This window comes from Balaenoptera physalus (genome assembly GCF_965194825.1).
Source record: "Balaenoptera physalus genome assembly, chromosome: 15".
Lineage (NCBI taxonomy): Eukaryota > Metazoa > Chordata > Mammalia > Artiodactyla > Balaenopteridae > Balaenoptera > Balaenoptera physalus.
Window position 1 is genome coordinate 79,082,925 of NC_138894.1, and position 14,009 is coordinate 79,096,933.

Genomic DNA, 14,009 nt, shown 5'->3' on the forward strand with positions numbered 1-14,009 from the left:
CCACAGGCTACAGAACTGTAGTTCTTCTTGCTTCTGCTGTCTTCCCTCTGGTGGGTTAGGTTATCTAAGAGGCTTCTGCAAGCTTCCTGATGGGAGGGACTGGTGGTGGGTAGAGCTGGGTGTTGCCCTGGTGGGCAGAAGTCAGTAAAACTTTAATCCACTTGTCTGCTGATGGGTGGGGCTGAGTTCCCTCCTTGTTGGTTATTTGGCCTGAGGCAACCCAGCACTGGAGCCTGCAGGCTCTTTGGTGGGGCTAATGGCGGACTCCAGGAGGGCTCATGCCAAGGAGTACTTCCCAGAACTTCTGCTGCCAGTGTCCTTGTCCTCGTGGTGAGACACAGCCAGCCCCCGCCTCTGCAGGAGACCCTCCACTAACAGGTAGGTCTGGTTCAGTCTCCTATGGGGTCACTGCTCCTTCCCCCTGGGTCCTGATGCGCACACTACTTTGTGTGTGCCCTCCAAGAGTGGAGTCTCTGTTTCCCCCAGTCCTGTCGAAGTCCTGCAATCAAATCCCGCTAGCCTTCAGAAATCTGCTTCTCTGGGAATTCCTCCTCCCGTTGCCAGACCCCCAGGTTGGGAAGCCTGACGTGGGGCTCAGAACCTTCACTCCAGTGGGTGAACTTTTGTGGTATAATTGTTCTCCAGTTTGTGAGTCACCCACCCAGTGGTTATGGGATATGGTTTTATTGTGATTGTGCCCCTACTACCGTCTCACTGCGGCTTCTCCTTTGCTTTGGATGTGGGGTATCTTTTTTGGTGAGTTCCAGTGCCTTCCTGTCAATGACTGTTCAGCAGTTAGTTGTGATCTTACTATGTTTTTTTTAAAAAAGTCAAATTAATCCAGGGACACTTTACTAATAAATGGCAAAACCCAAATCTTTTTGCCCCTAGAGTTCATGGTTTGATTTGCTATACCAATCTCTCCTCTATTCCTCAGTTAAAATGAAGACAGGAAGGCCTGGCATAGTAACCAATTATAAACATAAATAGATAAATAAATAAATAAACAAACAAATCTACAGGCTTACATACCAAAATAGTTAATGGGAACAAAAAGTGGGATATACAGTCATTAAAAAAAAAACCTAATTAAAAACTTGAACTATCTTAATCACACCGATACAATAGACCCATTCTAATCTGAGCTGATCAGAATCACACTTAAACCATTGTATGAGGTTTTAAATACTATGATTTAAAGGATTTTACTTTAGAGAACACCTAGGATTTCCAAGAGTCTGAAAATAATGGTATACAAGAAACAATTAGGCTGTCAAAACTATTCTGGAAAAGAGAAGCATCTGGGAAGACAGACAGCTATCATCAAATAGAGACATCAAAGTAGTCATCAAATATCTGAACGGTTGATGTACCAAAATGGACAGCAATTTGCTGTATCCAGCTTCAAAGAGTAGAGCTGTGACCAATAAGTAGATGTTATATAGAAGTAAACCTCAGAAACATTTTTACTATAGATAATCAAGCAGAAGAGAGATAGACTTAAAAAGCCAAAGATCCCTTACAAACCTCAGATTCTGTTTCCCTAATCTTTATCCTGCATATGAGGTCTTTGTTCTCTACAACAAATTTTAGCCTTGATTTTAACTGCATGTTAGTCATTTAACATTTTATATGCATATTCCCATAAAATAAATGTCACAAATTAGGGTCCAACTGACAGGCTTGTCCCCAAAAGCTTATTTTACAAAGCTGTACTACAACGTTAATTAGAGTCCCATTTTGTTTGCTTTCATTTTTCTCATACTAGTCTCCCAAATGTGGAAAATGAGACTACACTGAAGAATCAACCTGAGTTCTGAGTAGGTGAGCAGATCATCAGATAAGATAAGACTTAAAGAAAAAAAGTCCTTTTTCCCCTAAAAGTGTCACTCCCTAAACTGCCAACCTTAGTAATTTTTTAGTGAAACAATTTGTCTTCTGTAAATTCCACCTTTCTGCACAGCATTCTCCACACTCCTCATTCCTAATTCCAGTATGCGCAAATCCCCCCATACCATAGTATCCTACTATAGCCCTACTCTGGCTGCTCCAATTTACCATAGCGCTCTAATGTACAAAATTACATTTCTCCCTTCTAATCACAACTAGGGGTGGAGAGGTAATCTGACTAGAACAATTTATAAAAATCATTATAAACTCTTAACCTAACCAAAAGTATCTAAAAAGCAGGTATTTGTCTATCCAAATTAATGCTTAATAGACAGAATTTCAGGCAAAATAATAGTGAAATTAAAAAATCATCAGACAATATGGGTTAAGATATTTTCCATCATTAGCCTTGTCTGAAATCAATTCCCATAAGTGGATTCTGTTTCATAACTTTTCTCCTTCCTCTAGTTCTGAGCCTTCAAATTCTTTAAAAGCCTATGGTTTCTAAGAATTATAGCCCTGGTTTACGGGGAGAAGGGAGGCTATGTGATAATAAGTAGGACTGAGGAAAATAGTGTCCATTGGTACTTGTATAGACGATCAAATGGTAATTGGAGAAAAACCTTAAACAAATAAATGAACTATTAAGAAACAGGAAGTGAGGAAAATTCTAAGACAGGAAAATGAGTCTATATACTTTTCTCAGGCTTACATGACATCTGCTCTCTCATTATGACCCATCAAATATCAACAAATATGGTAGAAAGACAAAAACAATCTATTTAATAGATTTTTTTTAAAAATAGGTATAAATGATGATTCAGAAAAAAAAAAAAGCTAGTCAGATGCAGTAAAAACAATTGGGAGAAGGATATTGAGGGGAAGACAGAGGACACAGTCAGTGAAGATATATTTTGGAATAGATGAATAATCCAAATGCAGATAATCTACCTACAGATACTCATGTCTTGACCATACATATAACTGAAAGTAAAATATATTATTCTGAATTAACACATGTAAAATGTTTACATCAGTACCTAGTATATGATAAGCTCTCAAAAAGTGTTCACTTCTACAACTATTAGTTTATAACACCCACTGTTTGTAGTTTAAAGGAATTCTAAATACTCAATCCTACCCTCTCCTAAGAGTATGAGTACTACATATTTAAGATAAATACAAGGTAAATGCATTACCCCTTTCAAACCTTTAAAAGCAAGAATCTTACTCCAATGATGTGTTAGATTATAAATTACTAGAGAATATTATTATATTCCTAATGATTAAGGTTTTACTTCACCCTTTTCATCCTTGACAATATTTAGCCCTTTTCCAATCTATTTTAATATCTGGCCAAAACCATACCTCCATGTACATTTTGATTACTGCGTCTTATTCAGGTGTCCTTCCTCCTCCCATTTCTGCACCATCCCCAAATCAGAACCCAACTTCTAGCTCCCACAGAGTTGTGTACTACATCTGGTATACTCTTTTGGTACCTTCAAAATGCCTCTAATGTGTGCCCTTATCAGGTACCATTATAATAATTGTTGATATACGTACTGCCACTATAGTCTAAGAATTCCCTGAGGACAAGGTCCATATTTTCTTCATCTTTATGGGGCTGGCACACAAAGCCTAACACTAAAGGCTGCTAAATGTTTGCTGAATGAATGATTCCATCCTTCAGAAATAAACTAAATGACAATAAATAGTTTAATAAATTATAGCACAACTAGATGAAGTATCAAATTATATAGTTACTGAGTCATAATTTAAAAATGAAGTCATTACTAAAACTCAATAATAAATGTTAGAGAGACTGTATATCACAGTGAGTAGGAACATGAGATTTGAAGTCAGTCCCAGCTTTTGTTCATTCATTCAACAAATATTTAATGAGAGGCTACTTTAAGCCAGGCACCATTCTATCCTGCCCTCATAGAATTTACATTCCAGTGGGGAGAGGCAAACAATAATCACAATGAAATAAGTAAATGATATAGTATGTTAGGTGATACATACCGGGGGGAGAGCAGAGAAGGGGACTGTGAGTGAAGAGGAGGGGAAGGGGAAAATTGTGATACTAAATAGGATGATACAGGTAGACCCCCCTTTATTGGGGACAAGATTTGAGCAAGACTTGAAGGAGTTGAGAGGGATACCCAAGAAACTGCCAGAGTGTTTTCCGAAGTAGCTGCACCATTCTACATTCTCACCAGTAGTGTGTGAAAGTTCTGATTTCTTCCACATTCTCATCAACACTTGTTATTATCTTTTTAATTCTAACCATCACAGTGGGTGTGAAGTGGTATCTCATTGTGGTTTGGATTTACGTTTCTCTGATGACTGTTTTTTCATGCTCTTAATAGTTCTTAATTTTGATGAAGTCCAATTTCTCAATTTTTTCTTTTACAAGATCATGCCTTTTGAATGTGTTGAATCTAAGAAACTTTCACCTAACCTACAGTCACAAAGGTTTTATACTATGCTTTTTCTAGAGGTGTTAAAGTTTTAGGTTTTACATTTAGTTCTATGACCCATTGGGAGTTAATTTTTTTTAATGTGATACAAAGTATGGATCAAAGTCCAATTTTTTGCATGTGGATATCCAATTGTGCCAGCACCATTGGTTTAAAAGACTGTCCTTTTGCCACTGAATTGCTTTGGTACTTTTAAAAATCAACTTAACACATATGTATGGATCTATTCCTGGACTGTCACAGAGAGTATGGCAAAAAAAGTACAAATTCAAATCCCTACAAGAGCCAAAGTAACAAAAGCGTGTAAATGGGGCAAGTTTAAGCCAATAGGAAGAAGTGTGGTCTATATTTTACTGAACAGAATACATGCTACCCTTAAACATTCAAATTCAAAAGATATTAAAACACTGTGTAGTCCCAACAAAATGGTGTGAATATGTCGTTGGGGGGGTGGTGCATACAGAAAAACACTGGTATATAAAAATATATTTTAAAATGAAAAAAGCTGGACAGAAAGAGGAGAGTATATTGGGAAAAAAGGTTAGAGAGACAGTTTTATAGCAATAGGTAAAACAAAGAGAGCAACAGAGAAAAGGAGAAAGATGACACTAACAGGTGGGAGAAGAGAGAAAAAGGTCAGACACCAGACTGAGAATTAGAGGGAGTTAGGCCAAGTTTTTTTTTTTTTATGTCTATCTCTACTATTATAATTATTACTATCATTTCACAAGGGTAGCCATTAGTTTGGCTCAGTTAACAACAGTGACATATAATTATTTGCATTCACAGCTTAATGAACTTTTGTCTTTCCTCCCCTTCAATTAAAAAAAAAAGGCAAAATCTATTCATAATCATAAAGAGTAAAAAATATATTTCATAGGTCAGGATCCACGTCACTTGTGCCTTTATAACATGCAGAGCAAACCTCAGCCTATTCACCACCAAGCAGCTGGCGCACAGGAGGTCACACTCAAACAGCTCAGAGAGTGACTGATTACCTGTTGGCTGAGCTGCTATGGCTATTCCTCAATGACAGAATAATTTCTTTCTAGAAGGAGATTCACTGAAGGTTTCTGAGTGCTATTTGTTTTTGTGTGTTTTTTTGTTTTTAACTCCTGATCCAATGACTTAAAGAATAGTTATTAGCTTTGGAAAAAACACTCCAAAATTCTGAATAAAATTATAAATCCAGACCATAACTTTCAAAAGTTCACCAAAATATTAATAGCTTTTGTCTAGGGACAGGACTATATATGGTTAGTTACTTGCTTATTTTACTTGCTCTGTGCTTTTTTTCCTCCCTTCTGCTTTTTAATACTTCCCCTATTTTCCATAATAATCCATTTTCCTTTCATAACATAAGAGGACAAAAACAAGCAATCAAGGAACCAACACAGCCTTCCTCCAAGTAATATAACATGAATCACCTCTAATCGCTCAAAATACCAAAGGAGTAATAAATTTTAAAAAGGGTGCCAATATAAATGTCCCCCAAATAAATTATTCCTAAATGCACCTTAAATAATTTAGAAACTTCACAGGAAACATGTTTTTAATACTAAATTTCACAAAATAAAAGATAAGCTCTTTCTCAATGCTAAATTAGATTTGACAGCTATAACTTATTCTGATCCCCAGAGTTCAAGCAAGGGTCAACATGTGATAAGCACTCTTACTTCTGGCTTGCACACTTGACTCAATTCAGTGAACTTGTACCATCTCTGTCTTTAAACTGTGGATTGTTAATATAACTACTCTGAAGATTCGTATGAGACTCATTATACTATACTTAATCATAGTTACTTTGTATTAAATGACTATAGATGTCTTTCAATGACAAAATCTTAAGCCATTAAAATTTAAATATTTACATCTACATTTTATTATCTAGTATCCTATACTAATTTTATTAATCTGTTAATATTATTCATTTTAAGTCACAATTGCCAGAGATTAGAATCTTGCTTACCTTACTTGCTCCCACATGCAGATTAATCAAATAAAATACAGGTAAATGAAGACTATTACCAATGCTTATGTGACTGTTATTGCTAAAAAATTTAAATCTGCTATTTTTTTTTTAAGACTTTCTTTCTTTTTCTCTTTTTCTTTTTTATATTTATTTATTTATTTATGGCTGCGTCGGGTCTTAGTTGTCGTGCACGGGCTTCCTGGTTGTGGCATGCGGGCTCCAGAGCACACGGGATCAGTAGTTGGCATCACCCGGGCTTAGCTTCCCCTTGGCATGGCATGTGGGATCTTAGTCCCGCGACCAGGGATCCGAACCCGCGTCCCCTGCATTGGAAGGCAGATTTTTAACCACTGGACCACCAGGGAACTGGTCAAATTACGGGTGGCCTTATAAGAATAAGTTAGTCACAGATCCTGAGCCACACAGTTCCAGGAGCCTGTTCATTTGACAGTATGTATAAATGTTTCCTTGCACATACCAAGTGTTTCTAGAGTTGGCCAGAGAAATTGCTGAACCCAATAACTGCTCACCATCTAGAACCTGATGAATTCTATTTTAGATAATGCTAAAACCTGGTGGAGGAAATGTGGGGAAAGTAAAATTCTCACACTCTTAACAGTAATGTCTAAATTGGTATTCTTTATTTAGTAATGTCTAATTACTCTTCAAAGTTGAAGAGCCATATACTATTCAACCAGTGATTCCAATCCTATACAAGCACGCACGCACGCGCGCACACACACACACACCCCTACATGCTGTCTGTAGAAATTCACACACGTTCACAAGAAGCATGTTCAGGAAAGTTCACTGTTGCATTGTCTAATGATAAAAAAAAAAATTGAAAACTACTTAATAATCAACCAAAGGAGAAAGGGTAAATAAGCTATGGTGTAGCATGCAACAGAAAAATGTTGAGGGAAAAGACATACTGAAAGAGTGTTTAGCAGTACAGTATGTATCAAAAGTTTAAAAACATGCAAAACGATTACATTATTTATGGAAACAAGTATATTCAAGATAGTGTTTACCTCTGGGGAACGAAGGGGGGGGAGGGAAAGAAAAGGGTACATAGAGGGTTCAACTCCACAGTGTTTTACTTCTATAAAAAAAAAAATCTGAAGCAAATGCAGGAAAATGTTAAGATCCAATTAAGTTATAAGCTGGATGGATAGTACACGGAAGGATTTTTCTACTATTCTTTATATTTGAAATATTTCTTATCAATTCAGGATATAAAGAGATCTGAACCGGCTGGACTCTACTGAACAAACAGTTAATACCAGACCAAGAGTAAGTAAAGCCAGCAAAGAGGCACCCGTAACAGAAGACTGTTTTCACAAGACCTATTTCCATCTGGGAGTGTGAGAGCCTTATGCACAAATCATCTAATTATATCCCCAATAACACTACAAAATGGAGGCATTATTCCCATTTGGCAGATTTTAAAAATTAAGGTCAAAGAAATTGGGTGACTTGGCTAAGGTCACAGAGCCAGTAAGTCACAGAGAAAAGCCCACATAATCTGTACCTGCAAAGCAACTTTTATAACAACGCTGGTGTTTCAAAGGAATGGGACATGCAGTTTAGTAACTCTTGTTAAAAGGGGGTTTTACTTGATCACAAGCTCAAAAGGAGCTCCAAAGAGGATATGGCTACCAAAAACAGCTTAATTCTGGGTTATATTAAAAGGGAAAACAAAAATTATCAGCCTACCATACTTTGTACTACTATGCACGCAAGTGAAGTACCAAGTTTAATTTTAGACTCCAGGTTTTTAAGAGGACATTGATAAAATGGGGACTTGTTACCAAGGGCAACATTCCAGATGAATAAAAGAATAAATGTTCTAACCATTAGAGCTTTTTAAAACTGAACTGAATGGCTTTAGGTATATAAGCATTTCTTCTACTGTGCTGGTGGATATAACACTCTCATTTAATTATAAAACACTGTGGGTTATGATGCACCTTAGTTAACTCAGGCTGCTGTAACAAAATACCATGCTCTGGGTGGCTTAAACAACAAACATTTATTTCCCACAGTTCTGAAGGCTGGGAAGTCCAAGATCAAGGTTCCAGCAGATGTGTCTCATGAGGGGCCTTCTTTCTGGTTCACAGACATCTGCCTTCTTGCTGTATCCCCACATGCTAGGGGCACGGAGGCAAGCTTTCAGGTCTCTTCTTATAAGGACATTAATCCCACTGTGAGGACTCCACCCTCATGGCCCCACCTTCTCATACCAAAAGGTCCCACCTTCTAATACCATCACACTGGGGGTTAGGGCTTTAACATAATAATTTTGAGGAGACAAACTTTCAGTCCATAACAAGATGTAATCACCAACTCCCTTTAACTTAAACTGCTACAGGAAAAAATAACTCTTTAAAATGGTGAAAAACTCAAGCCCCTAACCACCTTTTCCCTCTGGAACACTTTTTATTTATAAAATTATTTTTGATTAAGTAAGATTTCTTAATGTAACTACTGCACTATAGTACAACACACTTGTGAACTAACCAACTCTGAAAGTGTCCAAAAGGAAACTGAAAGCCCTTCCGTCACAGACATTGAGGGTTCTGCTCTGATAAGAGGTTGGACTATATGATCAATAAACTTCTTCCTAATTCTCACATTCTATGATAAGTGCAAAGGATAATATGGCTTTGGTTTAAAAAAAAAACAAAAACCTCCATTTAAGGCCAACAAAACGATAGCACAGGGAACTCTACCTAATACACTGTGGTAACCTAAATGGGAGGGAAGTCCAAAAGGGAGGGGATATCTGTATGTGTATGGCTGATTTCATTCTGTTGTGCAGTGGAGACAAACACAAAATTGTAAAGCAACCATACTCCAATGAAAATTAATAATAATAAAAAAAAGACCAACAAAATACTCATTAGCAGGGAGTCAAAGGTGAAACTAATGAACTGGCAGAAAATCATATACTAATTAAAACATTACCAAAGTGAGGTGAACCAGAAGGTCTTGCTGATGTGTATATATAGAAGATAATGAGCTTTATCTCTACTGCAAAAAAAAAGTGGGACCTACATTATACCATATAGAAAAATTAACTCAAAATGGATCAAATGTAAGTGCTAAAACTATAAAACTCTTAGGGGAAAAGAGGCATAAATTTTCATGACCTTGGATTAGGCAAGGATTTCTTAGCTATGACACCAAAGCACAAAAAAGAAAAACAAGATAAACTGGAGTTCATCAATATTAAAAACTTTTGTGTCTCAAAGGACACCATCAAGAAAGTGAAACTACAATCCACATGATGGGAGAATATATTTGCAAATCATTTATCTGATATGGGACTCGTATCCAGAAAATATAGTAGTTCCCTTCATCTGAAGGAGATATGTTCCAAGACCCCAGTGATGCCTGAAACCGCAGACAGTACCAAACCCTATATATACTATGTTTTTTCCTATACATACATTCCTATGATAGAGTTTAATTTATAAATTAGGCACAGTAAGAGATTAACAATAATAACTAATAATAAAATACAACAATTTTAACAACATACTAGAATAAAAGTTATGTGAATGTGGTCTCTCTCAAAATATCTTATTGTACAAATGTAATGCCTTTTCTACCTTAACTAAGCTCTTATCATGTACTGTGGCTGTAACTTTTGCAGTTTGAGGTGTGACCTCAAAACTAGCAAGAATTTCTTTTGCCTTCTTCACAATTTCACAGATAGAAGATTTGTTCTTACTGTAGATCTTCACAACCTCGGCATAAGATTTTTTTTCTTTCCTTATTAGGTGAAGAACTTTCAGGTATTTGCTTAAAGGAAACACTCTACAGCTTTTCTTTTGCATGTCCAAATTGCCAACATCACTACTCTTGCACTTTGGGGCCATTATTAAGTAAAATAAGGGTTAAACACAGGGACTACGATACCAGTCAATCTGATAACCGAGATGGCTACTAAGTGACTAACGGGCAGGATATTCTGGACAAAGGGATGATTCACGTCCTGGACAGAGTGGGACAGCACGAGATTTCATCACACTACTCTGAACAGTGTGCAATTTAAAACTTATAAGTTGTTTATTTCTGGAATTTTCCATTTAATATTTTCAGACCACAGTTAACCAAAGGTAAATGAAACCACTGAAAGCAAAACCATGATAAAGGGGACTAATATGTGAAGAAATCTTAAAATTCAATAATAAAAATACAAATAACCAAATTTTAAAGTGGGCAAAAGATGTGAGTAGACATTTCTCTAAGAAAGATGTACAAATGGCCAATAAGCATACAAAAAGATGCTCAACATCTTAGTCTTTAGGGAGACGCAAATCAAAATTACGAGATGTCACTTCACACTTTCTAGGATGTAAGTGTGAATCAAAAAGCCATATAATAACAAGTATTTGCAAGGATGTGGAGAAATAAGAACTCTCATACACTGCTGATAGGAATGTAAATGATGCAGCCACTTTGGAAACCAGTTTTGTAGTTCCTAAAGGTTAAACATAGAGTTACTATATGACCCAGCAATTCCATTCCTTGGTATATAACCAAAAGAAAGGAAAACATATGTCCATTCAAAAATCTGTACATAAAATTAATAAAAGCATTATTCATATTAGTCAAAAAATGGAAATAACTCAAATATTCATCAACATCTGAATAGATAAACAAAATGTGGTACATCCACAGAACAGAACATTTGGCCATAAAAAAGAACAAAGTACTAAGGGACTTCCCTGGTGGCACAGTGGTTAAGAATCCGCCTGCCAATGCAGGGGATACAGGCTCTATGTCTGGTCCGGGAAGATCCCACATGCCGCGGAGCAACTAAGCCCGTGTGCCACAACTACAGAGCCTGCACCCTAGAGCCCGCGAGCCACAACTACTGAGCCCGCACGCCACAACTACTGAAGCCTGTGCATCTAGAACCCGTGCTCCGCAACATGAGAAGCCACCACGATGAGAAGCCCACGCACTGCATCAAAGAGTAGCCCCCGCTTGCCACAACTAGAGAAAGCCCGCCCACAGCAATGAAGACCCAACACAGCCAAAAATAAATAAATTAAACAAATTTATAACAAATAATAATAATAAAGAAAAGATAAACAAGTTTAAAAAAAAAGAATGAAGTATTGATACATGCTACAGTATGAATGAACCTTAAAAACATTATGCAAAGTGAAGGAAGCCATACATCAAAGTTCACATAGTATATGATTCCATGGTATTTTTTGGGGGGTGGTGGGGAGTGAAGTAGTCTGGTACTAGTGATGACAGTTACATAACTTTGCAAATATACAAGCCACTGAATTGTATACTTTAAACGGGTGACTTTATGGTATGTGATTTACATGTCAAAAACAATAATAAATGGGAAATCTTTATTGGGAATATCACAATGAAATCCTAGATATTTCGCCATAATAAATATAGTATGGCAACGTGATTTCCAAAGTAACAGAAGAAATGGAAGAAGCACAGAACCACGAAAATGAGTCCAGGTCAAGGCCTGGGGATTTCTGATAAACACATTACCAACATTTAGCAAAAACAAAGCATATATGCTTACACTCTGCATGCTTGGTCCAGGCAGACGTCAGTCATCAATCACAGCACCCTCTGCCACGGAACTGGGCATGGCCATAGAGCTCTTCTCAACACAGTTCTCCATGTACTCATTACCAATATCATAATTGATAACAAATTACTGAAGGTTAGACCTAAAGGTACTAACTTCACACCTATTTCTTTCTTAGTCTATTACACATGGGATTATTACTGTTCAGCACTTCAATGGCTTTATTAATTATAAAATACTTTAGACATACAAAAAAGGTATTTTGGGGGAAATAATTTTAACATACATAACATACCCACTAACCAGCAAAAGAAATATGACATCACAAATTCAGTTAACGCTCCTCCCACTTTCAATAAATATATTATCCTTTTAGAAAAAGAACTGTGACTATACTCTTGTTCTCTCAGTTAAAAATATCTGTACAAAGCCTATATACGTGTCCCTTGGAGTAAAACCAAGACATCACTATTCACCCAGAGACTCTTAAGTGATCTCTGACATGTGACATTTACCACATATAAAACCTCTATCACTGTCAATTTTAACAAGAGAAGGAAACTCTCCCACATGTCAACAGCCATAGTAATGGAAACAGAAGTTAGAAAATGACCAGAGGGTTCTTTCCGTCCAAACTTCTCACTGTCACTTAGCCAAAGGCAAAGACCTCCATTATCCACCTTTCCTGTGTACTGTCTGTCCAGCACACTTCTCATTTTAACATCTATAATATTTTTCAAAACACTTTCACACACAATATCTCATTAACCCTACAAGATAGATAAGGCAGCTATATTTATACCCCAATTTACAGATATGGAAGAACAAAGCAATTAAGAGCACAAGCTTGGAGTCACTCAGGGCTTGAATCCCCGCTTCATTACTTCTCAGCAAAGTGAACTGCAAAATAAGATACCTGGCTTACAGGGTAGTTATGAGGATCAGACTACACAACATATATAAAGCACTTAGCACAGAACCTGGTGTAAAATAAGCAATAAATGAATGGTAGCTGCTTCTACTGTTATTGTTGTTGTTAATTATGCAAGATCAAACAGCTCCTAAACAAGGAAGCCAAGACTGGTCTTCGAGTCTACACAACACTGCATCATTCTCAAATGATCACCAGGAGTCCTATCTGTACAGAGTAGATGCCAGCATTTCCAGGCAATGCTTCCCCTTTCTCATCTAGACACCATGGTGATCACTTTAGGATTTTAAGAATAGAAAGCTAATAGCAATACTCACAGCTGATAACATCACAAAAAGACAACTAGACATTATGTGTGTCTCATAACACCATCTATAAAGTCATCTTTCCCCCTCCCCAAATTAAACCTTAATCAAGCTTCTATATCAAATTACCAATTTATAGGATATACAAGAGGGTAGAGAAACATGTTAAACTAAACAGAAATCCAGACTATAAGAAATTCTATAGGACAAGCTGAAACCGTGCACCTTAGATTGGGACTTGAACCCACGTGCCAGGACTCGAAGCCAGCTTAAACGCAGATTGGGACTTGAACCCACGCGGCCAGGACTTGAACCCGGCCAAAACCCACAGTCTTCCAACTGAGGTCACACACCTGGTTTCAGGACTTAATGAAGCTCAGGTTCTTGATGTCTCATCGCAGAAAGAATTCAGTGAGAGACAAAGTGATGGGTACGAAGTGGACTTATTTAGAGAGAAACACACTCCACAGGCAGACTGTGGGCCATCTCAGAAGTCGAGAAAGGCACCAGGGTATGGGATTGTCAGTTTTTATAGGCATGGGTAATTTCATAGGCTAACGAGTGGGAGGAGAATTCCAGCTATTTTAGGAAGGGGCGGGATTTCCAGGAATTGGGCCACTGCCCACTTTTTGATCCTTATGGTCAGTTCTTCAACGGACAAATTAAAAAAAAAAAGCAGGGTGGGGGGGGCGGGGGAGGGGAGAAGAAACCTACAAGTTAAAAAAAATACTTAAAAGACTTTTCAATCAATCCTGATGTAAAAACGACTTCTTTTTAATTCTCTCCCTAACAAAGCAATAGCATCAGCCCCATTACACATCTCTGTTTGAGGGAGAGAATATGCTAG

The 14,009-nt window shown here is 37.2% G+C and overlaps 1 protein-coding gene across 12 annotated transcripts in view; it reads right to left on the bottom strand.

Moving 5' to 3' along the window:
- Nucleotides 1-14,009, bottom strand: part of NCOA1 (nuclear receptor coactivator 1) — a 261,261-nt gene that overhangs the window by 229,408 nt on the left and 17,844 nt on the right. Inside the window, exon 1 of one of the 12 annotated variants that reach the window (XM_082427423.1) lies at nt 13,516-13,667. The exons of the other annotated variants lie outside the window; for them this stretch is intronic. The gene's annotated coding sequence lies outside the window, so the exon portion shown is untranslated. Of the gene's footprint in view, nt 1-13,515; nt 13,668-14,009 lie in introns of those variants that run through there. 12 annotated transcript variants of the gene reach the window in all.